Source organism: Danio rerio, chromosome 14 (assembly GCF_049306965.1).
Source record: "Danio rerio strain Tuebingen ecotype United States chromosome 14, GRCz12tu, whole genome shotgun sequence".
Lineage (NCBI taxonomy): Eukaryota > Metazoa > Chordata > Actinopteri > Cypriniformes > Danionidae > Danio > Danio rerio.
Window position 1 is genome coordinate 39863956 of NC_133189.1, and position 25817 is coordinate 39889772.

Here is a 25817-nt window from a genome sequence, read left to right on the forward strand (position 1 = left end):
TATATGTTATTGTTCATATTTTACAAGTGTTATTTCTACCCCTATGAAGATAACAAATACCAACAACAAATATAACAATAAGAGAATATATTATTTGTGCTCATATTCAGGCTAGAGTGTATAAAAGATCGTTTATTTCTGCAGTCCATCATGTATTGCTTTTATTAAAGTTTAACAGCTTACATCACACCGTTTTTAAACCGTATATTATTGTGTTTTTTTTATGTAAGTGCTTCTATTTACATCAGTGAGCGTTTGTTATAGTGCAGACACCGGCAGTCGAGTGAGAAGTTCGGGGGGCGTGGTTGATTTTACATAAAGCGTTTGGTTGGAAGCTCGACTCCGCTCATTATCGCGGCTCCTCCTCTGGCTCCATCAGACAGTCCGTCTGCGCATGTCTGGCTCCAATTTCAGCAGTCTTTTGCGACAGTTTGTGCCCGTCAAGCAGGCGTTTTGCCCTCAAGGCGTTCAATGGCAAAAGGGGCTGTCGCGTCGTCCATATTTTTTACAGTCATTGGCCTAAATGCATTGAGTTTCTGTGATGTGATTGGCTGATTTGAAATTTGCTTTAGCGTGCAGTTAGAAAGGTGTACCTAATAAAGTGGCCAGTGAATGAATTTCAGTCAACTGTAAAAATATAATAGTGAGATAAAAAGCTGATTTATTGAGTTAAATCTATTTTAAAAGCCATGATTATGAGATTAAATTTTTAGATAAATCAAAATTATAATATATTATTTAAAATTGACTTAAAAAATTATTTAGAAGACCTATGTTTATATAGCATAGGCCTAATTAAAGTTTATAGGATAAAGCTATAATTTCAGTTTTTTTTCAGCTTTCATAATTATTCAAAATTATTAGTCAAAAATTTCGACTTTTCATGTTATACTTGTTTACAAGTTTTACAGTGACCTTTCTTCCCTTTATGTCAGTCATGGGCTTCCATAGTTTGTTCGTGATTCAACTGACAGCGGGTTACTTGGGACTTGAAACTGAAAAGACGTGACACTAAAAGCATCAGACGACACACTTCACCTATCTCTGTAAGTTGCCACTTAATCACAGACCACATCAAATATGCAGCTCAAGAGAGTTCCACTGCGCTGTTTTTGTTTGTTTCTATGTAAGCATACAGTTTTGCTCGTGTATTTGGCAAAATCTTGTGCAGGTTCAGTAAATGAGGTGCTAAATTCCAACGGAAAACGCATGTAAGGCTCGTTTGACGTGCCTTACTAGAAATTACACTGTAGAGAGAGGAGTAAGAGACACTTGTGTAAATTAGCGGATTAGAAACATGCGAGATCAAAGGCAGATCTCGCGTTGTTTGCTGTATGCTTGTGCACTTTGGTTGTTTCATATTTAACGGCTGCGAATACCAACAAGCATTAAAGCTTTTTAAAGCCCACGAATCAGGTATTCTCGGTGTATGTAGAAAAAAACCTACATTAAACGTACCATATAACGAAAATCCTGACCTTGACCATGATTCATGCCTTAGCATTGGGAATTTCTTAGGTTGTCAGATGGAAGTCAGAATAACATTACAGAATCGCCGTAACACGCATAGCAGATATTCATCTCACCAAAGTGCATTTTTTTAGTCTTGTTACATTAATACAGGGTTCATACGGCCATGGAAAACTGGAAAAAATCATGGAATTTTGGCATGGCATTTTTCAGGTTTTGGAAAAGTTTTGGAAAGACAGAAAAACCCACAAAGTTTTGGAAAAGTCATGGAAATTAGTTAAACAAATATCTGCACGCTTGAATTAGGGCTTCGCGAAATTGGAAAAATCTGACATTTCGATATTTTGTATTTATGTTATATATATTGCGATATGAATACAATTTCAACGGATTATTTAACAGGTTTATTTAGATTGATTGGGGGTATTTTGTAGAGGAGTGGATCTCGAATAATATATAACAAATAAATTACAAGCATAGATAAATATAATATAGTAGAGATAAAAATGAATTATAGTTTTCAGGTATTCACTATTCAGGTGCAGATATTGAATAATCATCACTGCATAGTCTTCACTGTATATTATTTAATCATTATTAAAGTTACAAAAATGTCTTGTTGCCTGATGTTTTAAACTCTGAAATATTGAAATGTTCATACAGTCACAGACCTTAAAGGGACTGTTTATCCAAAGATGTATTCAATATTTACTCACATTTCACTTATTTCACTACTATAGGAGTTATTAAATTATATTCTTTTTCTGTTCATTTAAAAAAAAAAAGAAAACTCATAAATGCTTTAAACAAGTAAAGGGTGTAATGAAAAAGGTAAGTAATTTTTTGGTGAACTATCTCTTTAAAAATGCATGTAGATGATAAACTTTTACTCCATTATGAATAAACTCTATATTAAACAATAAGCTCAACATTGCATATCCTGCAATGTGACTATTGCGGATGCACATATTGTGATATCAATGCTGAAATGATATATTGTGCAGCCCTAACTTGAATATAGATTAGTTGTCTTTCCTTCTTTTCTATCCAGTCCAAAATGTTATCATTACTATCAAAATCAATGTAAAAACAAAATAGATTGTTGTGTGTTCTATGATAGGCTGTAATAAATTTGAACGTCATTGTTTTTCTTAATATTTACCATGTATATGTAGACATTACATGAAACATGACGCAATGAAAATGTACTTAAAAGTTCTGGAAAAATCTTGGAAAAGTCATGGTATTTTAGTAGTAAAAATGTGCATGAACCCTGTTAATAACTTGATATGTGTTGATTTTTTAAGCAAGTCAGATAGCATGCATCACAGTGATCACCAAAGATCAGTACTGCACACACAGTATTTTATATTGAGGTAAAGTTAGTTTTATATTCACACATTCAGACTTTCTTCTTAATATTAAGGGTGTCACGATCCTCCAAATCCTCGATTCGATTAGATTTTTGATTATGAATAATTAATTAATTAATGACCAATAAATTATTTGTAGCCTACCGTTTAAATTACCTGACCTGCATGGTCTTTGTTTTACCCATAAACAAATCATACAGTAAATGAATAAAGGCAAGATACACATTACCACCTGTCAATCACTTTTTCTGCGGGACTCGTGAATAGGCAGTGATCTGTGTCGTTATAATGGCGTCGGTAAAAAAGACGCACAACCAACAGGAACCAGCCAACAGTATCTGAGGTGTGCGCTAAAATGACTAAGTACAAGTGAGTGAAAGATTGATGCAGTCCTCTGACAGCCTGGACCTGCTGTCTCGAGCGCAAGGCTGTATGTGCGTCTGTGTATGTGTGGTCATGTGATGTGCATTTTCAGAAGCAGAGAGGAAGGAGGGCTGCTCAGAAATGCCACACGCCACTGTGGATGTCAAATCGTTGTCGTTCTAAAATGCCATTTAAAAACAAAGACAGTGTAAACAGGGCCTGAGTGTGTACTTTTCACGAGCCGATTTGCAACGGGGGCGGGCGGAGGATCGCGATGCTGGTGTTGTCTATCGGACGAACCGTACGTAATACGTACATAGCAGAGCTTGCAAAACTGTGTTTTTTTTTTGTCGACAACACGAACGTTGTCAACATAACTCACTGGAAATCCAAAATGCTTACACACCGGCGACTTCATTGAAAGAGGAGAGGGTTTAAGTTCTCTCGACGGGTCTCCTGCTTCTGCAGTTTAACAAGCACTTCAACAAGCCTGTTTTTTTCCCGCTTGGCAAGCCAAGCTGACATGAGGGCGTGGCAGCATCGACGATTCTATTTTTTGATTCGATAATCGAAATTGAGCATAAATTTCGATCGATTTCGATTAAAAATCGAAATCGTGACACCCCTACTTAATATATATTCAGAAAAGTATTCTTTGCTAATTCTTCAAAGAGAAATCATATTAGCAGCCAATCACTATCAAATAACAGCATTGTTCCAAATAAAAAGTGCTAATGTTGTTTTGAAGTCATACTTACATGTCATTTAAGGCCAGATATTCAAATTACCATAGTCTCCAACATCTTGGCATGAGTAAAATGATTTATACAAAGGCACACCAAGTTCAAACATGTTCAAAAGCATTGCAATATTTTACTTTTCATAATGTTTTAAATGCAAAATTATGTGTTCACAAAAGCTATTGCCTCAGAATCTACAAGTTAAGTTCAGTTGTTCTTTTGTGACTCTCATAAATAAATTAAATGTGCGAATAGCACCACATTAAACCAGTAAACTGGAATGTAAACATTATTCTGTTTCCTTGTGAACTTGGCATTAGACGATGAAAGTATGCAGTTTACATCATTTCATTCTCAATGTTTATTGTCATTCTCATTTATGGCTGTCTCACTAAGTCCTAATACAACAGTGATTAGTGAGAGGTCAATTCATGTTTTTCTCTAGGTTAATGGTCTAAACAGTCATATTTGTATTACAGTTGCATGTTTGTCTATGAAGCCCAGTTCTGATGCGGTCTCGATTTGCAAAAGCATCACAGATTTTTGCACTATAGACAGTTCCCTCTAGACGTGACTGGAGATTTACTGCAATTAATGTGCTCTGAGAGAAAAGGGCAAAAACATAAATCAGGATTTACTTCATATTCGGCACATCAGAGTCCATCTTCAGCTGTTTGAAGTCGGCATTATATCCGCCACTGCATCGCCTATACAGGACATTTGTTGCAATTGTGTAGTTTCTCACATTTAGGAATAATTCAGCCAGGAGTGAAAATGTATCTTTTTTTAATATTTAACTCATCGTGTTCTCTACAAGTTTGTTGAATACACTTGGTTATGCTCTTTGCATTTAATTATAATAAATGTAGACCATAGATTTCATGTTTTAAAAAGAGCATAAAAGAGTATGATTTGTGGCTTGAGTGCTACCTTCATTTTAAAGGCTTTAAAGGTGTCAGAATGAAAATCTGGATAAATCTAGGCATAACTGAATAATAAGAGTTCAGTAGATGGAAGCCTCAGACACCATTGTTTCCTTGTTTTCATGTAAAGTCCCGTGAGTGTAAAATTCTGGTGAAAAACAGGCAGATAGAATTAAAACACAGACTATAACGATCAACATGGGATTATTACTATAAACCATTAATATGCATGCCCAAGGCTGCTGTTTGATTGGCCACAGCTATTGCTTGTGAGATATACAACATTTCCCCCCTCGCTCATTCTTAAGTTTGTCTAACTTGTAGTATACTATTTGTGTGGAACTACGGGAGAAGCAGGGGGACTAAATAGGTGATAAAACAGGCAGCCATGCATTACCACACAGTGTTATGTAATGCAGCATATATGGATTATACATTTATTTTGCACCACTATGATATGGCATAAGCTCTGTTTAGATTAATCCTTCATTAGTTTAACGTGTATATTCATTGTGACTTTTGCTGTGTGTGTTTACAAAGAGGAACCAAACCGAGTATAATTATTTAATGCACATTTATGATTGTAACAAGGCCTCTACTTAATTTCCTATAATATATTTTTCCAAACGAAGAATAATTTTTTTGCCATGTGCGTATATCAGAGTAAATCCCTCTGTGTGTTTGTGTGTGTAACTGCGTAACTTGCCTGTCTATGATCTCATTCCCATCTGCCCATTGTTCTTTGACACCTCTGGCACAACTAAACATTTCTGTCGCTTAATAGATATTTGCACTTTTTCAGAAATTTCTCTGTAAACCCTGGAAATAGCTGAGCATAAAGGTCCCAGTGGCTCAGCAATTTCTAAAACATTAAAATCAGGCCCTCTGGTATTAACAATTCTCTAAATCAAATTTTTTTTCCCATTTTGATGCTGGCTTTGAACTTTAGCAGATCATCTTGACCACATCTACTCCCTAAATGCGCTGAGTTGCTGTAATTGGCTTATTATACACTCACTAGCTACTAAACCTTACTAATACTGGGTTGGACCCCCTTTTGCCTTCAGAACTGCCTTAATCCTTCATGGGATAAATTTAACAAGGTACTGGAAAATTCCTCAGAGTTTTTGGTCCATATTGACATGAAAGCATCACACAGTTGCTGCAGATTTGTTCAACCACATCCCAAAGGTGCTCAGTTGGATTGAGATCTGGTTACTGTGGAGGCCATTTAAGTACAGTGAGTGAACTCATTATCATGTTCAGGAAACCAGTCTGAGATGATTTGCGCTTTATGACATGGCGCTTTATCCTGCTGGAAGTAGCTATCAGAAAATGGGTACACTGTGGTCATAAAGGGCATAGACATGGTCAGCAACAAGCACAGGTAGGCTGTGGCATTGACATCTCGATACTACTGAGCCCGAAGTGTGCCAAAAAATATCCCCCACACCAATATACCATCACCACCACCAGCCTAAATCGTTTGTACAAGGCAGGATGGATCTATCGTTTCATGTTGTTGATGGACAATTCTGACCCTGCCATCTGAATGTTGCAGCAGAAATCGAAACTCATCAGACCAGGCAACATTATTTCAATGTTCTATTGTCCAATTTTGGTGAGTCTGTATAAACTGTAGCCTCAGTTTCCTGTTCTTGGCTGACAGGAGTGGCACACGGTTTGGTCTTCTGCTGCTGTAGCCCATCAGCTGTTGTGTTTTCAGAGATTCTCTTATGCATATCTCTGCTGTAACAAGTGGTTATTTGAGTTACTGTTGCCTTCCTAACAGCTCCAACCAGCCTGGCCATTTTCCTCTGACCTCTGGCATTAAAATGGCATTTGTGCCCACAGAACTGCCGCTCACTGGATCTTTTCTCTTTTTCCGACTCTTTTCTGTAAACCCTATAGATAGTTGTGTGTGAAAATCCCAGTAGATCAGCAGTTTCTGAAATACTCACACCAGCCCGTCTGTCACCAACAACCATGCCACGTTCAAAGTCACTTAAATCATCTTTCTTCCCCCTCCTGATGCTTGTTTAGAACTGCAGCAGATCGTCCTGACCATGTCTACATGCCTAAATGCATTAAGTTGCTGCCATGTGATTGGCTGATTATAAATTTGCATTAAAGAGCAGTTGGACAGGTGTACCTAATAAAGTGGCCGGTGAGTGTAAACTGGTTGAGGGTGATCTGTTGCAACTCCCTCACATGCTCTTGGTCTTAAATTAACAATGCAAAAGGGCATTCTCATCTGGACAGAAATACAAAGGTGACACTGTCCATTCAACACCATGTTGTGCCTCGGCCGCACTGCAGGGCTCTGATGTAAGCGTCACCTTAATCAGAACACCCACAGTAGGTGTTCCAGCATGAACCCGAATGTGCCGTGGCCGGGGCTTGTTGTGTTTGATATTTATTCTAATTGCTGCGGGTAATTTGCTGTGAGTAGGACTAATGAGAGGGTCGGAGGGACCTAATGGATGACGGAGGCTGCATTTAGCCGCTTAGATATCACAGGTGGCACCGCAGAGAACGAGGCAACATGAACTCTGTTAGACAAACCCGCATATATTACTGTTCGTTTGATTGCTCTGGCTATTCTCACCTCCTGCTGCGACTGCCAATTGGCTGTGATTCCGTAAATTGACTGCAGAGTGGCAGAGGAGTGAGATAGCTGAATTATGAATGTGAAGCCATTAGTGCAGGTATCGGTGTGTTTAGCTGTTTATTCCGCTGCAGTAATTATTTATCACAATGTGTGGTTATGATTACAACATCATAAAGGAGATAAATGGACAGGGACACCGCGATAAATCCACAAAGCTAATAGAGCATGTGCACGTCACTCAATTATGGCAGGTGCATTTGCCAGAGTGCATTACGCATCGCTGATCTTTGGCTTTTCTGATAACTGATCGATTCGAGTGACCTCTAACAGCCTTCATTAACTAAACATGTTCTATGGCAGGTTCATGTGAGTTTGTAACTCTTAAATGGGAATTTGTAATCCCTGAGCACATTTGTGTGCTCACAAATACACTGTTAACTCATAAAAATCAGCTTATTAAAATAATCTGTTGTCCTGGTTTACATGTACATCTCCCCCTCCTCTGATAAAGGACAATGGGTAAATATAGTTTCATGACTACGTACATTGCTGGTTTATTAAGCATTCCTGGGATAAAAAAGTGCATATTAATGCATTTTTTTAAAACATTTTTCTTGTCATTCTTTTATGGTTTGACTAGGGCTGGGTGATAAAAAATATACGATATCATGTTTCATATTATCTGCATCGATAATTATTAAATATTTTTTTACAATCCATTTAGGTATATTAGGATTTTTTAACCACTTTATTTTAATTTACCAACATTACTAAAGGCAAATAGTTTTAATAGTCAAAAACAAAATTATTAAAACAAAATGTCTTATCTCGATAATAAAATACACATAAGTGTTAAAGAGACTCTTAAACTTTATTAATAAACTGTTACAAAGTGTGTGCGATGTAAAGTGCAAACACTAAACAAAAAAAATTATACATGTGTTTGAATAATATTGATGGAGTAAACCTCAAACTCTATAAACAAAAGAAATTATGATAATCAAATCTGAGCTTTTAAGTACTGAAACCAGCCATCACTATTTAAATACATATTGCAACATTACAAATTGTGAAGTTGAATGACTGCATTACCACAATGCAAAAACGCTTTCATATGGGATGCTAGTGGCTGGGATGCACAAGAAAAGAAACTAAAAAGCAACTCTGGCGACATCCTTACGTCCTTTTTAATTTATGATCACTGCTGCTAGCCACCACACTCATTTTCATGTGTGTTGTTATTCTGACCTTAATAGAGGTGAATAGCGTGAGTGCATAGTTTCCTTTACCATTTTTAGTGCGCTTTTTCATTCACACTTCCCTGGCATAAATAAACTATAATGCTTCATACCGAAACTTGATACCGAACTTTTTTAATTGATAATTACTATGGTGTTCCGTCAATAAATACTGATTTTATCACCCCAGCCCTAGGTTTGACACAAAATTTGACATTTTGACCATGTTCAGCCATACACTGAAACACTGAGACAAGCATATTTCATGTCAAAAAAAATTGTTTCTTCCTTATGTTTATAAGTTGAATCAAATTAACTTTACAAGCCGTGCAATTGTCATTTAACAAGAAATCTACTCAAATATTTGATTAAATATTTGTGACAAATGAATAATTATTTTGAATATGTGTATTTTAGAGTACAGCACTATTACAGCTCATTAATACTCACATTTTTGGAAATATGTTAAAAAATAACCATATTATATTAAGGACAATAGAGTATAAGCAGAGCTAGTGTTTCTTCCCATACTGATAAAGTTCACACTTTACTATAAGGTTCATTAGCTAATGTTAATTAATGCATTTACTAACATGAACAAACATTGAACAATACATTTACTACTGTATTTGTTCATTTTAGTTAACGTTAGATATTGAAAATACTGTAGTTCATTGTTAGTTCGTTAACTCATGGTGCATTGCTGTACATGTGTTGTTCATGATTAGTTCATGTTAGTAAATGCATTAATTAATGAACCTTATTGTAAAGTGTTACCCTGATAAACTTTCGGTGAACGGTTAATGTGACTTTTTTTTCATATTATATGGTTTCTTTTACAACATTGATGTTGTAATGTAATAAAATATAATCAGTTAAATCGACTTTGGCTTTCATTTAGATGCTTAAGCGTAAAACAAGATAAAAAGCCGTTTACATGCACCCGCCCGTCAGGATTAGCAGGCTAGCGCAGAAGCACCATTGAATGTACTGGGGTAGAATAAATGCTCATATTTTAAATACATGGTGGCTAAAAATGTAATTCAATGCAGTGCTTCTTGTACAATCTGAGGCCCCACTTAGAATAATTTTAAAGAAAACAGACCTTAAATGTGCCGATTTTGTAAAGGCATACAATTCACCGGAAACGCTTGACCCTGGTTACTGACAAATTAAAAGTCCTGCGGCATACTTCCACATATACCCTATTACTAGGGTTGAAATGTTCACTTACTGTACCTAAGTAACATACTTTCTATGTAGATATCAGAGAACAGTACAATATATTGTACCATTACATACACAAAATATAGCTTAAAATGTGAACAATTTTTAACTAATTTTTGTAACTTTGAAAGTGAATATATATATATATATATATATATATATATATATATATATATATATATATATATATATATATATATATATATATATATATACATACAGTTGAAGTCAGAATTGAATTCAGCCCTCCCTGAATTCTTGAATTATTAGACCCCCTGTTTAACGGAGAGATTTTTTAAAACATTTCTAAACATAACTGTTTTAGTTACTCATTTCTAATAACTGATTTTTTTTTATCTTTGCCATAATGACAGTACATAATATTTTACTAGATATTTTCAAGACACATACAGCTTAAAGTGATATTTAAAGGCTTAACTAGGTTAATTAGGTTAACTAGGCAGGTTAAGATAATTAGGCAAGTTATTGTATAATAATGATTTGTTCTGAACACAGTCGAAAAAATAGCTTAAAGGGGCTTATAATTTAGACCTTAAAATGTTTTTTTTTTATTAAAAAACTGCTTTTATTCTAGCGGAAATAAAACAAATAAGACTTTCTCCAGAAGAAAAAAAAACATTATCAGACATACTGTGAAAATGTCCTTGCTATGTTAAACATAATTTGGAAAATATTTAAAAAAGACAAGAAAAAAAATCAAAGGGGGGCTAATAATTCTGACATCAACTGTATATTTGGATAAACTACACTTTCAAACTGGGTGTGCATAAAAAGTGTTTACTTCTGACTTGTCTGGTCCTTATGCTTTCATGTGAGCATCCCATCTGAGAACTACATTGGCAAAAGTAATTATCGCTGTCTTGTATAGCACTAATTCTGTGTGGCATTTGGACATGGAGCAAATCAGCTCTTGATTTGTTCTTAATGGGGTCAGAATAGAAGCTTGTTCGTTTGACGTGACTCTCCATTGACAGAGAGACTTTGATTGATGCTTTGTAGTGATTTCCCATGTTATATATTCTTTTCTTTTAATTACGTTTCCCAAGCATCATTAAGTGCCATTATAGTATAATGACAGAACTGCAGAGTCACAAGACAAGCTAATTGGTGATTAATGTAGTGTATCAGTGATGGAAGATTTGCAATTTAATGAAACAATTCTGTATTTAAATGCTGAATTCGTACAATGTTAGAATGCAGATATTCTGCCGATCTATCTGGAAACCGAAGACTCCAAGACAAAACATGCCCCAGCTGTGCTTGTAACAATATACAAAACCCTCCGAAAAGAATTATGGTTTATTAAAGCGAGTCGTTGTATAAATACAAGGGAGGAAAATAAATGTGCACGTTTGTTTTCTCTTCCTCGTTGCCTCTGTTTCTTTCTGTCTGTCTTTCTTACATCTTCATACATGCCTCATAGTTTACTTGTCTGTCCATCCATCTCCGGTTCATGCAAGCATGTGTATGTGTGTGAGTGCAATTGTGAAATATCTATCTTTCCATCCACACATCCATCCTCGCCACCACCCCCATGCTCCGTCTTGGCGCGTTCATACCCCGCTCCTGGCTCATCTCCTCTGGGCTGGAGGGCTTGTGAAAGCCTCCTGTTTACAGGCCCTGTTGCCCACTAAAATCAGCTACAGATTCCCATTAATTTCTGCTTGTTGCTGTTGTAGCCCAGCCAATGAAACAGTGTGTGACCACCGCACAGCCCTATCCACTTTGGAGCGGAGGCTGCCAAGGCGGCGTTTAACCCTGTGTGCTGGAGAGGGCAGGCACATATAACTCTTCCTAATGTATTGTCCCTCGTACAGGCTTCGACAGCCCCTTCTACTTGTGCGGCGCTATTCATTACCACTAATTTGACGTGTTTACGGCCTGCCTTCCTTATATTAGATACTTAAAGGAATCGATTGGGCTTAAATCGAAACACCTACAGCCGCACAAACATGTCAATACGGAGATGAGTGCTTAATCTCAAGGACCAAGGAACTTCTGTCCGGGGGGAGGAAACTTTGCACGTCTAATTTATGTACGTATCCCAATTACGCTCGAGTGTGTTGAAGAAGCTCTCGCTCATGTCCTCGGGGGGATATACAGTCCTGTACTGTATCTGGATAATGCGTGTGATATGGACCTTTTTGTGAATGAGTTCATCTGCAGGGAGAGAGATAGGATAATGGGGATTCTCCATGACTTTGTAACTCTGGGAATCATTATGTGAGAGCATGAATTTGGCACTTCATAACCTCGATAAACAGCGAGGTGTGATGTTGGCACGGTATGAATAGCGGAGAAAAGGGGGGAATAATGCAACTATTATCTGTAGCAATAACCACAGCTATTATCTGTTAGGTCGTTGACAGATTTTAAGCTGACATGTAGGTAACCCCGACCACAAAGAAGGGCCTAAAATGTAATGAAAAAGGTGGGAAAATATGATATTGAACGCCTACGGCCATTATGGATGCAATCGCTGTCTGTGTGTGGTGTAGTGTTGCCTCAAACTTGCCTAATGGCTTCCAGACCTCCAGGTCAACTGCGTGTTTCTCCATCATTCTGACGTCTTGGCTGCACTATTGGACTCAATCTAATCACGTTGCCCAAATGCCCTGCGGGCTTTACAGTTTGCTGCTGCCCTTCACCTTTATTCTGAATTCCAGCGAGCAGGAAGCCAGGTTTGAATCTCACAGTATGGTTGTATAACTACACGCTTGTCGTCACGCTGCTGTTTGGCGCTTTTTGCATGCCCTTCATTGGCTTGAAGTGAACGGTGAGTGAAAAATCCTGCCAAAACGCGTCGATTTTACATCCTTTATGGATTTATTTTCATCGAAGTGACGGTAAACTTTAGGTTCTTTCCACCGCCGATTAACAGCATGAGGAAACCGCTCCGAAAGGCAAACACTCTGAGCTGATTTTTATAATGAACTGGAGGGCAGTAACTCTTCCACCTACCCCCATCCCCGAGGCCGAGCTCTCTGTAGCCCACTTCCATTCTGTGTTTTTCTTCTTCATTCTTTCTTTTTCGGCTGGGTGGGGGGCATCCAGAGGAAGCAAAAATAGAGAGCGCAGCACATATTTCAGATTTATGAAGTTTGGACACTCCTAGCGTTCCGACATGAGAACAAAAACGAGAGAGAGAAAAATCCTCATCTGGAAATAATTAGACCTTTTTTTGTCGTCCTCTCAGTATTAACGCAACATGACAGCCTGTAAGCATTTTTGTGCCATATTTCAAAGTTATGGTTTATAAACATCTGGTGAAGCTCTCTCGCGCACTCTTGGGAAAAGGGGATCTTTTTTCCACATTGCACTCTGTTTGTGTTGGGCTTGGGAAGGTGAGAAAGTCCAGCCATGTAAGAGGCCGTTGTTCTGCGCTGGATGGGGAGAGGGAGCAGAGGGCAACGGGTGGGAGGCAGGTATGAAACACTCTCTCTCAGACCTACATCTTTTTCAAAAGAGCCTGTAACCAGCTGCCACACGCACATTAACAGCCACGCTAAATGCCCCCAGCAGCATCCAGCAATTCTGGGCTTTGCCAGGTCAGTATGCCTGATGAAGCAGGTACAGTCATCTGTCATTCAGTCTCTCAATCCTTCCTCACTTTTCAAATCTGGTTGCTTTCATAAACATATTGTGTGGTTTGATTAAAGGTTCATTTATGCACATTATTGTGCCAATAAAAAGCAGTGTACAGTGTACGATATCTGAACAAATGACACTTAAGCCAATTGTTTTTATGTACATGAACCTACCATTTTTTTAGTATATATTATAGATGGCTCTCACGTGATTTGAATTGTTTGTGTACAAAGTAGTTTGTCCACATGGTGTCAACACTGAGCTGTGCCGCTCGCAACTCATTAAAAAAAAAAAAAGTACAATACATTTTATTGCTCATAACTATTGGGGAGAAAAAGTGTAGACACTGGACACAAATAAATCTTTATAGTCACCAATGTCAACAACCTGTATGTATGTGCACAATGTCCAGTTAAAGAAGTACTGTATAAGACTTTGTGATAAGCTAATGTCCATATATTAAATATACTTTTATATTTCAGAGCTGCATCTTCACAAAAACCTATTTAAGTCAGTGCAACAAAAAAACTTTGAAAAAATGTATTTTTGTTTTTTTTCTCCTGTACTCAACATTTTTTAACCTGTAATTGATAGGAGAGTATAGACAGGTAAGCGTGGGGAGAGGAGAGAGGGGAAGGATTGGCATAGGACCTCTAGGCAGGAATTGGGCCGTGAATACCAGGGTGCCATGTGTTGACACACAAATCACTACACCATTGGTGTACTCCACTTTGGAAAATATGCATTGCACTGACCTAAAATGTCTGAAGTTGAGTGAACAAAAATACTCTTGTGGAAATTGGTACAAAGAAATAATACATTATCAGAACAAACAAACAGGAAGGCATGCTTCCCATGTGAAGCATTACAAAGCATTTTTCCCTGTTTGTCCTGCCATGTTTTGATCCTTGTCTTGTTTACCGTTATTGCTGTTTTGCCTCTTTTCCTGCTTCTAATTCTGTGTCTAATAAATGTTTTGTTATCATTTATCTCTGTTTTATTATTTTTTTCAATTAAACTGTGTTTGTTTTGATAATGTATTATTTCGTAGTATCACTGATGTTTTCAAAAGGTAAGTACACGTCTGTGCCAAAGGTGTAGTGGTTAGTGTGTCGACACATGGCACTCTGGTGTCCATGGCGACTTGAGTTTGATTCCCACATTCCTTCCTCTCTCTCATCTCCCAACATTTTCCTGTCTATACTCTCTACTGTGCTATCAATTAAAGGTAAAAAAAATGTTGAGTACATGAGAAAAAGCAAAAGAAAATAAGAATTATTAGTTTTTTTTGTTCACTCAACTTCAGGCATTCCAGTTCAGCATATAAAACACAACTTAAAACATTTTGTTAAAGAGTAGTTTACCTCAAACTAATAATCTTATGTTAACCCAACTACATGTTTCTTGTATTACTGATGAATAATTTTGGTCAGTGCAGCAGATGTTTTCGAAAGCTGAGTAAACAAGAAAAAGTGAAAGGAAATTAGGATTATGTTTTGTGTTGTTGTTGTTGTACTGACTTTACAGTGTATGGTTATTTAAAAAGATGATAGTCTTAAACATTACTGAATGTTACAATATACAATGTATAAAATGTCAACAGTGTGTGTGTGTGTGTGTGTGTGTGTGTGTGCGTGTGTGTGTGTGTGTGTGTGTGTGTGTGTGCGTGTGTGCGTGTGTGCGTGTGTGCGTGTGTGCGTGCGTGCGTGTGTGTGTGTGTGTGTGTTTATTTACTTATTTTTTTACACATTACAACATATAAAAATGTATGTTTTTTTCATTTGTTCTCTTGTTGTGCTTGTTCATTCCTCAGCGTACAAAAGAAGATGTTTAAAAGAATGTTGAGAACCATATCATGTCTCATTCAAAGGAAGTTCTTCAGGTCTGAAAAGACATATGGGTGAGTAAATAGTTTTTTGTTTCACACTTAGCTATTACTTGATACTGATTGCAAGTTTGGCATGCTGTCCCGTGAGAGAACCCTGAACTCAGAGAAACTTGAGCCCAGAGCTCCCGCCTGGTCATATAGCATAAAGGGGGTCCAAAATCAGGAAGTTCTCAAGAGCTCCCCCTGTAGAAGGAGGAAAAAGGGGGAAAGATGTGGTGGATGTTGGGTTTTTTTAAGTCGAAGATGCTGGGAGTAAAATAAACTGGGTTATTTATTTAAGGCTAGGATTCACCTGATTGGTTTAATGTTGATATGTGATGCAGGACCAGCCGCGATCAATCATAGCCATACCTTTCAACATTGGGATGTGAAAGTAAGGTATAAGCCCACCATAATAAGGGAGACCCCCCTGTTATTATTATTAATTATTTGTGTATGTCTGTTCAAACACGCACCCAAAACCCAGACTTTCACTCAGAATCCGTTTGGGAAACAGCACCTATCTATCACTTTGGAGCGCATCAGCTGACAGTCACGCACCGCTATATAACTGTTTTGAGGATTGCATATGAGGGGCGACGACACCTGTATTGAAAAGGAAAGGGGATCCTGCTGTTTTGTTTTGTTTATTTCAAAGTGTTTTCACGCCTAAGCACAGAACAGACTCCCTTTAAAGGGCCATGAAACCCCCTCGTTTCAGCAGGGTGTTTTCACACCTCTGCTTTGGAAAAAGTCAGAAAAGTGGGCGTGTCCAGCTCTGTTTAGGGGGGAGTGTCGGAGGAACTAAAGTGGGATGGTGTGGGAGTGTCTATTTGTGCACGCGCGAGTTTCAGAGTCAAAATACACACCCACACAGACAGGAGAAAAATTGATGGTGTTTAACCTACATGGACATCTGTAGTCGAATTATTTGCCAAATTATTAAATGTTGGACTTTAACTACAGTTTGGCTCTTTCATTCAGGGAATTCATTCGTGCCTCTCGCGACAAACGAGATATTTGATTCGAGGAACTGCTGCAAGCATGTATTTTTCATGCAATGTTTGATACCGCACGGCGAATGAGAGAAAAAAAAACTCTGAATTTCCCGGAAACTTAGATGCACACGGCAGGTAGTGTCAGAAAGCCGCGTGTGTTATTCCGGTCACAAAATGCGGTGCTAACATTTCTGCACTCAGTGCAATAGTTAACTTAATTCGATACGAACAAACTGAATAAACAAAGAGCACTGGTCGCTCACTTACCAAATCTGTAGAGACAGAACAATCACCAGCAACTAGAGCCGCGTCTTTATGAAGAGAAGACTACAAGCAAATCCAGATTTCAGCGTTTGCAGATGAGAACAGCTCTCAGGTAAACAACAATCCTCCTTAGACACGTAAGTTATTGTTGTCGCGCGTCGCCTGTTAATCCACACGTGATCCAGATAAGCTCTCACAGAGAGAAAATGAAAACGAAACTTAACAGCAGCAAACTATAAAAGCAACACTTCACGCTTGTTTTGCTAACACAACGTGGCGTCTTTGTGGTGTAAACACGGTGACAATAATGAATATTAATGAAGTTGCACAATAGAGCGCGCTGATTGGTTTGACCTAAGCCGTACTCATGCATTAATGCATCACACTGTAAGACGTAATAAGACACACTCTGGCACAGACGCCCAGTCTGCACGCTGGAATACACGCTATTATGTCATGACCGTGACGCAGCTTCAAAAATTCGTTTCAAACAGGAAGTACAAATTTACTTGAAATAACGCAAAAACAACCAATTTACACTTTTTAGTGAAATATAGGTGTCCTAATAGTGTTTCTAGCAGTGTGGGACACATATACGACTGTCAACAGCTCAAAAAATGTGTTTTGGTGTTTCGTGACCCTTTAAGAGAAAGGGGCAGCCCTTGGTGGTTCGGTGGTATTGATTTTGTACAGGAAGGATCTGCTCTTTAATGTTTATTGAAACCTTTCAGACAAAGACTGAAAATACGGGAGAAATACGAGAAAATACCTTTATGGGATGATAGTGGGATGGAAGTGTAGGGGTGTAGGGTAGAGGGTTGTTTGTTTGTTTGTTTGTATGTTTGTTTGTTTTGTTGATTGGTTGGTTGGTTGTTTGATTAATTGGATGTTCAGGATATAATGAGTTTTAGCACTCATTTTTTTTCATATATATTTGACCAATTTTAAGACGGCAGTTACTATTAAGAAACTCATTTTTTGTAATATTTTATATTATTAACTAAATATTCAATGGAGTTATGAAGAAACTGGAACTGTAAACCAGAATTGGAAAATGCCTCACACTCATCTCTATTTCACACAGCATTCTGTTGCATTTCTCATGTATTTCATAGAGTATAATGTATCATTTTCTTGCTTCTCACATAAAAATTGTGACCCCTAGATTGACCACTTGAGTTTCACATATTCTTGTGCAATACGACGCTTTGTGTTTCATATGCATGATTTTGCCAGATGCTCCGGTGGTCCTTGCTTGTAGAGAGTAGCTCTCCGTCTATTTTTGAACCTCCATCTTGTAAAGTGCTCATGGGAACATTTTAAAAGTCATGCTTCTTGTAAAGAAATACCCTATATGTATTTGACAATGGCTCTCTTTCCTTTCACCAGCAACAAAGGATACATTGATTATGCCTCCAAAAGAAAGTCTGTCCCACCGCGGACCAGTGTCTGATGTGTTTTTCTTGGCCAGCTCAAGTTAAACTTTTGTCATTCACTCAGCATATTTTAACAAATTAGAAACATTAGAAACCCCAGCCCTAGTGATGTTTTGGTTTCGACATTTCGGTTCCACAATTACATTTTAAAACACAACCAAACTGTTTGACAGCCGAATTGAAAAACCTAAAACAACTATCTATATTTGAAACACATGCTTTTGGAATTAAAGCTCGCAGCACCATTAGGGTCATGTGAATAGTTTCTGCTTTGTCATATGACCGGTGCTAGACATATGGACTTTTTCCTCTATAATAAAGTTAACTGTTACAATGCATTCTAACAAAGGGGGATCTGGCTCCTATTTCAATGCACTTTTGCTGAACTAATGCTTATGCAGATATGTGCACAATTAGATTACTAGTACTTAGTTATTACTACATATTATACATTGCATACATTATACATTACTACATATTACACACATTACATATTAGAAATAAATAATTACTGCTAAGAAAGGTTTGTTTAATTAAAATAAAAGTAATTTGTAAATACAAAATTGTATAACAGATAAGGTAACTACTTAAAGAGGTGTTCAGAAGACTGTTAAGACACCTTTATAATAATGGCATGGCATATGTCATGAATATGAAGGTGATTTTATGCACACCTATGCAGCTGTCGTTAAGTGTCAGTAGCACTGTTATGTCAATTTAACTGCAAAGGCGACATTGCTGGAGATTTCTTTGTTATGACAACTTGACAAAACATTATACACCATAACTTGCGCTTTGTGGTGACAACTTGACATTACAAAAGCATCATAACTTGTCATAAATCTGTCATAAACATGATTTTATTAAAGCCATTGTAATTGTGTCATGGATATTTTTATCACTTTGATCACTTTTATTAATCAAACGGATTTGTTCATTAAATAATTCTATTAAAATTGTCAATACTCAGGAGTCAAATAGATTTATAACAGTGTCATTAATATTTAATGACATTTGTATGACAAATCCAATTAATTCAACTGTAGTTGAAAATATAACATAAGAAATATAATATTAGAAAAAATAATGACTACACAGTGGCTAAGTGGTAAGCACTGTCGCCTCACAGCTAGAGGGTCGCTGGTTCAGGCCTCAACTGGGTCAGTTGGCATTTCTGTGTGGAGTTTGCATGTTCTCCCTGTGTTAAGTGGGTTTCTTCGAGGTGCTTCAGTTTCCCCGACAGTCCAATGACATGCATTATAGGTGAATTGAATAAACGAAATTGATAAGATGTTTTTGGTTATGTCAAGTTGTTATAACAAATAAGTATTAAACAAAGTCACCTTTGGCTTTAAAATGACATAGCTGAGCTAATAGCACTCAATGACGTTTGTCATAAACATGAATAATTTTAAGTGCAAGAATAACAGTCCTGTTATCATGTACCCTGAACAGGAACAGCTGTTTTTTAGCAATTAATCAGAAAATTATTTTTTAATAATTAAACACACTTGCCTGTGTATATAACTGTGATCTGCCCATCAATAGACAACAAGTCAATTCTCAAGTTGTAATGATTTGTGATAATCTTTTTATAATGAAATTTAATAAAGAATGTATGATAGTATGTTTAACTAGATACTTTCTAGCACGAATAACTTTCTAGTTACCTTATAGCACGTTATAACAGTTTGACTAAGCTTTCTTGACTTGCTTCTTACATTGTGAGCTTTGTTAGTGAACACTGAACTGCATCCAACAGAATGTGTCACATGATTTGCTGCATTCAGATTAAAAAGTGCAATTTTTGTTGTTTTTCACCAGGTGATAAAAATTATTGCTATTATAAAATGGGTTTATATAGAAAGTATAAAATGACCTATTTCTTTTAAGTATTTAAAAGACTATAATTTGTATTCAAAATACTTATTCATATACAGTCAAGCCCGAAATTATTCATTTCTATAACTACTCCTGGAGTATGAATCATTTCTGGTATTTTTAATAAAAATTATAGTCTTTTAAAGACTTACAAGACTTACATCATTGTATAACAGCAATAACTTTTATCACCATGGTGTCTTTTAATTAATTTAAATACAAATTACATTTCATAGTTTTTTTTTTTTTTGTCTAGCAAAATGATATAATTAGTCATTAAATACTGACATGCCTATTGCAGACTTAAGTCAAAATCTGATAACATAGAAATGGTGTAAAACAAAACATTTGCAGTCTCCAATCCTAACAGCAAAGAAGGGCAGAGAGAAACTTTCTGACAGGGCTGTTTTCTCATTAGGAGTGACCTGTTTTTCCTGGCCCTTCTATCAGGTTTGTCTTGTATTTCAGCCAGCTGGACAAAGCTGCCTATGGTCAGCACACACTCAATGGCCAATAGGATCAATTTCATGTTTGAATTCATATTTAGCCTTTCATTAATCAATAACTCTCTCCACATCTTTAAACCTCATATAGAACCCATACATTACACATGCTTTTTATATAAATGTGGAAGTGTTTATTTTATTGGATTTTCTTTTTTTAATGATAAAGGAAAAAAAGTCTTTGTTTTAGACCATTGAGAAACAGCATTTGTATAAGCTACTAACAAAGTATCTGACGTAAAATGTTAAGGAATGAATTGAAGGTTAAATACAGCGATCCACAAAAATATTTAGGACACTTAAGGCCAGATTTAGCAATTTTGCCCTCTTTTGACATTAAAAATGCTGTCAAAAAGTTGTTGACGCTGATTTTTGTGGATGATCTTATTGTATATGCATTTGTAGGGTGCAAAATCTACTCTTTTAATGATTTTAATGAACTAATGAGGGAAGAGTATTTAAATCAACATTTATATTTACTAAAGTTTGTAGTCTGTTTTTTAAGCATTTGTATCACTATTTTTTGCCTGTGTTGTTAGCAGATAACAAACAGCTACACACGTGTATATTGTGGCCACAAATTAAACATTTGTTCCCTTGTTTTACTAAATTGCGGCCACATTGCAATAATTGGTTTCCTCGTTGTAGTTAAATCAAAATGAGCGAGCAAATTGGTTCAGCATGGCCACAATTTGCTAAAACAAGGGAATAAATTCTTAATTTGTGGTCATGCTTGAACTAAAATGGGTGAACAAATAAGTAAGTCCTGCACAATTTACTGAAGTGAGAGAATTAGCTATTTGTGTTTTTGTGCAAGGCTCTGTATCGAGTTCACTTAATGTTCATACTAGTGTTTTTAAGACCAGCCTAAAAATAAAAACACTTTTCCTAACTTTTTGTCTTGTTTCTAGTACTACTATCTAAACCAATTTAAAGCAATAAGCATTTTCTAGACAAGTCTTGTTTTCAGAAATAATATGTCAAAATTAAGTGAGTTTTTCATTAAAACAAAGAAAAAAAATAAGCAAAATACTCTGCCAATGGGTTAGGCAAAATATATTTTTTTCAATTTGAAGTAAGTTTTTTGTGCTCACCCCATTTGCAGATTATTTTGCTTGTTTTTAGGAAAATCTTACTTAATTTTGACATATTATTTCTTAAAATAAGACATTATTTTTTGCTCATTTAGAAAATCGTTCTTGATTTAGAATGTTTGGATGTTCAGACAACAAAAAAAAAAAGACAAAAACTCTTTAAGTACGATTATCATTTTTACAGTGGATATGGATAAACAATGCATGTCCTAAAAGATTCTAAAGGGATACAGCTCTGGTCTGATGTTTACGCGACCAGAGCCATATCACCCTGCCGCCCAAAACTGGTTACTCACTGAACTCAGCAAAGCTGAGCCTGGTCAGTACCTGGATGGAAGACTACATGAGAAAACTAGGTTCCTTTTGGAAGTGGTATTAGTGAGTCCAGCAGAGGGTGCTCAGCCTGTGGACTGTGTGAGTCCTAATGCCCCAGTATAGTGAAGGGGACACTATACTGTCAGTGAGCGACAATTTTCGGATAAGATGTTAAACCGAGGTCCTGACTCTCTGTGGTGATTAAAAAATCCCATGGAACTTCTGGTAAAGAGTAGGGGTGCAACCCGGGTGTCCTGGCCAAAGTCTCTTTATCAGCCCTTACCCATCATGGCCTCCCAATCATCCCCATCCACCGAAGTGGCTCTATCACTGTCTCTCACTCCATCAATATCTAGTGTTAGGTGAGTACACTAGCGTCGTTGTTCTGTGGCTGCCATCACATCATTCAAGTGGATTCTGCCCAACCTCCCCCTCCTCACCCCCCTTCTGATTGTGAAGCGCTTTGGGTGCATGTCCATTCACAATAAACTCATTATATAAATACAATTTACTTACTAAATCACCTGCTACATTGTTTTATTAATATCTACCCCTACCCAAATCGAAACCTACCCATCATAGTAACACAAAGAAAGTAATTTTTGTTGTTCACTGTCACAAAAAGTATGCTACTGTATATTGATGTGCGCATACCCAAGTGTCCGCGGCTGTATCCCTTATAGTCTTTGGGATGTTCTATCAGAAACAGACATTATCTGTCCTTGACAAAAACATAAATACAGTAAATAAAAAGTATTTCATCTCAGAAAAATTCTAAAATGGAGTGATGGTTGATTTCTGTGAGTTGTTCTGTAAAGAAATATGTCATTTTTTTGGTTCTCAGATTTTTTTTTTTTTCTTTATTAAAAACACTTTACAAATGTACAAACCCTGTCGTTGTCCTTGTCCTCAGCCCAATTGAATCTATAGCTTTAAGAGTTTTGTTATGATAAAAAACATTATTTATCAAACTATAATTATCTTATTTAGCAAAAATAAATTCAGAAATCTCAAGTTTAAGTTGTTATCATTCACATGATTAAAAAACATGAAATTATAAACAAACTCTACAAATAAATACTATTTCACAATTGGCGCCATGTCCAACGCAATCTCACGGCAATTTGTAACTTTTTGATCTAGTGGCTAATTCGTATGAATTCGTACGATCTAATTCGTACAATTTATTACAATTTGCTCATCACCCAATGACGGTTGGGGGTGGGGTTGGGTGCCATGCCTCCTTTTTAAAATCGTACATTTTCGTACGACTGAACTAGCTAAGAATTAGCCACTAAACTGACAAATACTTACGTTTCCTTGTGAGATCAGGCTGCCCTGTCACACTTGCATTAAATTTTAAATAAAATACATAAAATATACCTTTAAGGCTCTCTGACTCAGAGGAAGTGACATTATCTGATGAAGGAAAAGCTGACAATGATCAAGGATGCGCTCTATCAATGAATTGTATGATTTTTTTGAGGAGGACAAGATTAAAGGTCAGGCCCTGTTACAATTTATACAAGAGAAAAGGTACGTTTCTTGTAGGATGTCCTCTTACCTCAAAACAATGTAGAAAATTCTTTATATACACACACACAGTTAGATTTGCTATAAGAAGACACAGTTTTGATGCCTGTCATAAACTGTAAGACCAACTTTGTGACTGCGATGTGAAAAAACAAAGTATCTTTGAGAGTTCAGTCCCTTTATTGTCACTTCTTGTGACATCATGTTCAGTTTTTTGGTTCATTTTGAAGTCCTTGGTCTGTGTTGCATTTATATTTCAGTCGAACCACACCATAATCACATTATTTACAAGCAGACCGAGACCTATCTTCTCAGTGGTCTCAGTACACTTGTTTTGTGTGTACTTCAGACTGCAGCATTCAGGCTTATTTAGATGATCCACACGAACAGCGACATCGCACTGTGGGTTCATTTTAAGCAAATCACTCCTGCCAAGTGTGAACACGACCTTAGATCTGCACAATTTAATCATTTCACTTTAACCTTCATGCTTTTGAGTGAGATTCCCAGTGTGTAGTTTGTGTTAGAGCTGCACAATATATCGTTTCAGCATCGATATTACAATGTGATCATTCACAATAGTCGCATCGCAGGATATGCAATGTTGAGATGGTGTTATAATTCATCATTTGCATGCGCTTTTGATGCCTATGATTATATAATGACTTTAAAAGCATTCACGCCTAAGAAATAGTACCATTTGTGAATTTAACAGTGATTAATTTTATTAAATTATTACATTTTTTTATCATTAAGTTACTGAACTTGAACACTGTTAGACTCGGGAAGTGATAAAACACTTTATTTCAATTGTTATTTTTCTTGATTATATTTATAGATTGTTATGCATGAAAATGCTCACAACACATGCAAATACAAAAGTGCACTGCAAATAGCATAGACCACAATGAAAATGTGTGGGGGAACCCCAAAAAGCTTATACATTGTTTATTAGATTTTTTGAAGATGCACTCCCACGGCAGAATCAATCCAATCGATCTAACAGTATGAATTCTTTCTAAATATAGATATATATCACAAAATAAAAAAAATCGCAATGTGTGGTTTATTTAAAAACTAATTTCGAGAGGATCACGTGCTTATGATCAACGCAGCTGGCACCGTATTAGCTCCGTAATCTGCCCTATTAGATGATTATGGAAGCATTATAAATAACCAGAGTTTTTCACTCCAGTTATCTTCGTCTTGAAGTTTTTCCCTCCCTTCCTCCCCTACTTTCCACCCTTTTTTTTCCGATAGGGAAACACGGTAGCCCAGTGGCTGGCACTGTTGCCTCACTGAAAAAACACCACTAAGTCCAACCTCCTATCGGGCCGTTGGTGTTTCTGTGCGGAGTTTCCATGTTCTCCCCATGTACGCGTGGATTTCCTCCGAGTTCCCCGGTTTCCTCCAACCGTCCAAAAACATACACCATAGCCAATCGAGTAAACCAAATTATCACGACAACCTTAGTTTACACTTCTCACATGGTAACAAGCAGGGGTGTTCTCGAGACCTACCTGAGCTCGAACTTTCCTCTCGCCCTTCTAACAGGAGGGAGCCCCGGGCTTGAGGATATTACGAGCTCAGGGCTCTTCCCCGGGACAGCATGCCAATTACGCTTCATTGAGTTCAGCTAAGTGTGGAAACTTGAAGCTAGATTTTTCTAATATCGTGCTGCCCTAGTTTGTACAATCTGAAATATGTACACTCATGCTTAAAGACAGGAGACACTCAGCCAAATTCCCCTCTTAAACACAATTCATTGATATTTACAGATTGTTCCAACACTACATAAATCTGTGCGCTATAATTACGATAGTAACACACTATATTAGTCTGTCACTCAGTATGTTCTTCATACTCCCCACCCTCCATTTCCCTCTCACTCTCTCGCTCGTATGAATGCCAAACAAAAGCACCTTAATGTGCTGGGAGAGAGAGATTATGGCGCTTTTATTGAGAACATGTGGAAATAATTCTCCTGTAATCTCCAGTAATTGTAAGTCTGATATAAGGACAGCCTGGAGTTCATTTTCTGTAACATCTTGACTGATTGAGTTATTATATCACATTTGTGGTCCAAGCAAATGATGTGGTCATTTGTACGAAAGGGTCGTTAAAGTGTTTGTAGGATCTGGCGAAGATGTTCATGTCGAACAAGTTAACATGTATAGCAAACAATATTGTCCATGTACTTTCAGTCAACTCGCTGTGCTGATTTCTTTTTTCTACATGCCACTTCCTTTTTTTTCCCTCTCTTTCTTCCAGTGACAGAACGTTCTGTGAGCTCAAGGTGAAAGTGAAATGTCAACCAATCAGAGCTTCTGAAAGAAAGACCTCCTAGCCTGACAAACTATGTGACAAATGTT

At 36.9% G+C, this 25817-nt stretch overlaps 1 long non-coding RNA gene across 2 annotated transcripts in view; it reads left to right on the top strand.

The window, feature by feature from the left end:
• Positions 1 to 954: 954 nt before the first annotated feature.
• Positions 955 to 25817, top strand: part of LOC141377562 (uncharacterized) — a 34825-nt gene continuing 9962 nt past the window's right edge. For both annotated transcript variants that reach the window (XR_012389898.1, XR_012389899.1), the window contains exons 1-2: positions 955 to 1046; positions 15368 to 15454. This is a non-coding gene — a long non-coding RNA (uncharacterized lncRNA). The remainder of the gene's footprint in view (positions 1047 to 15367; positions 15455 to 25817) is intronic.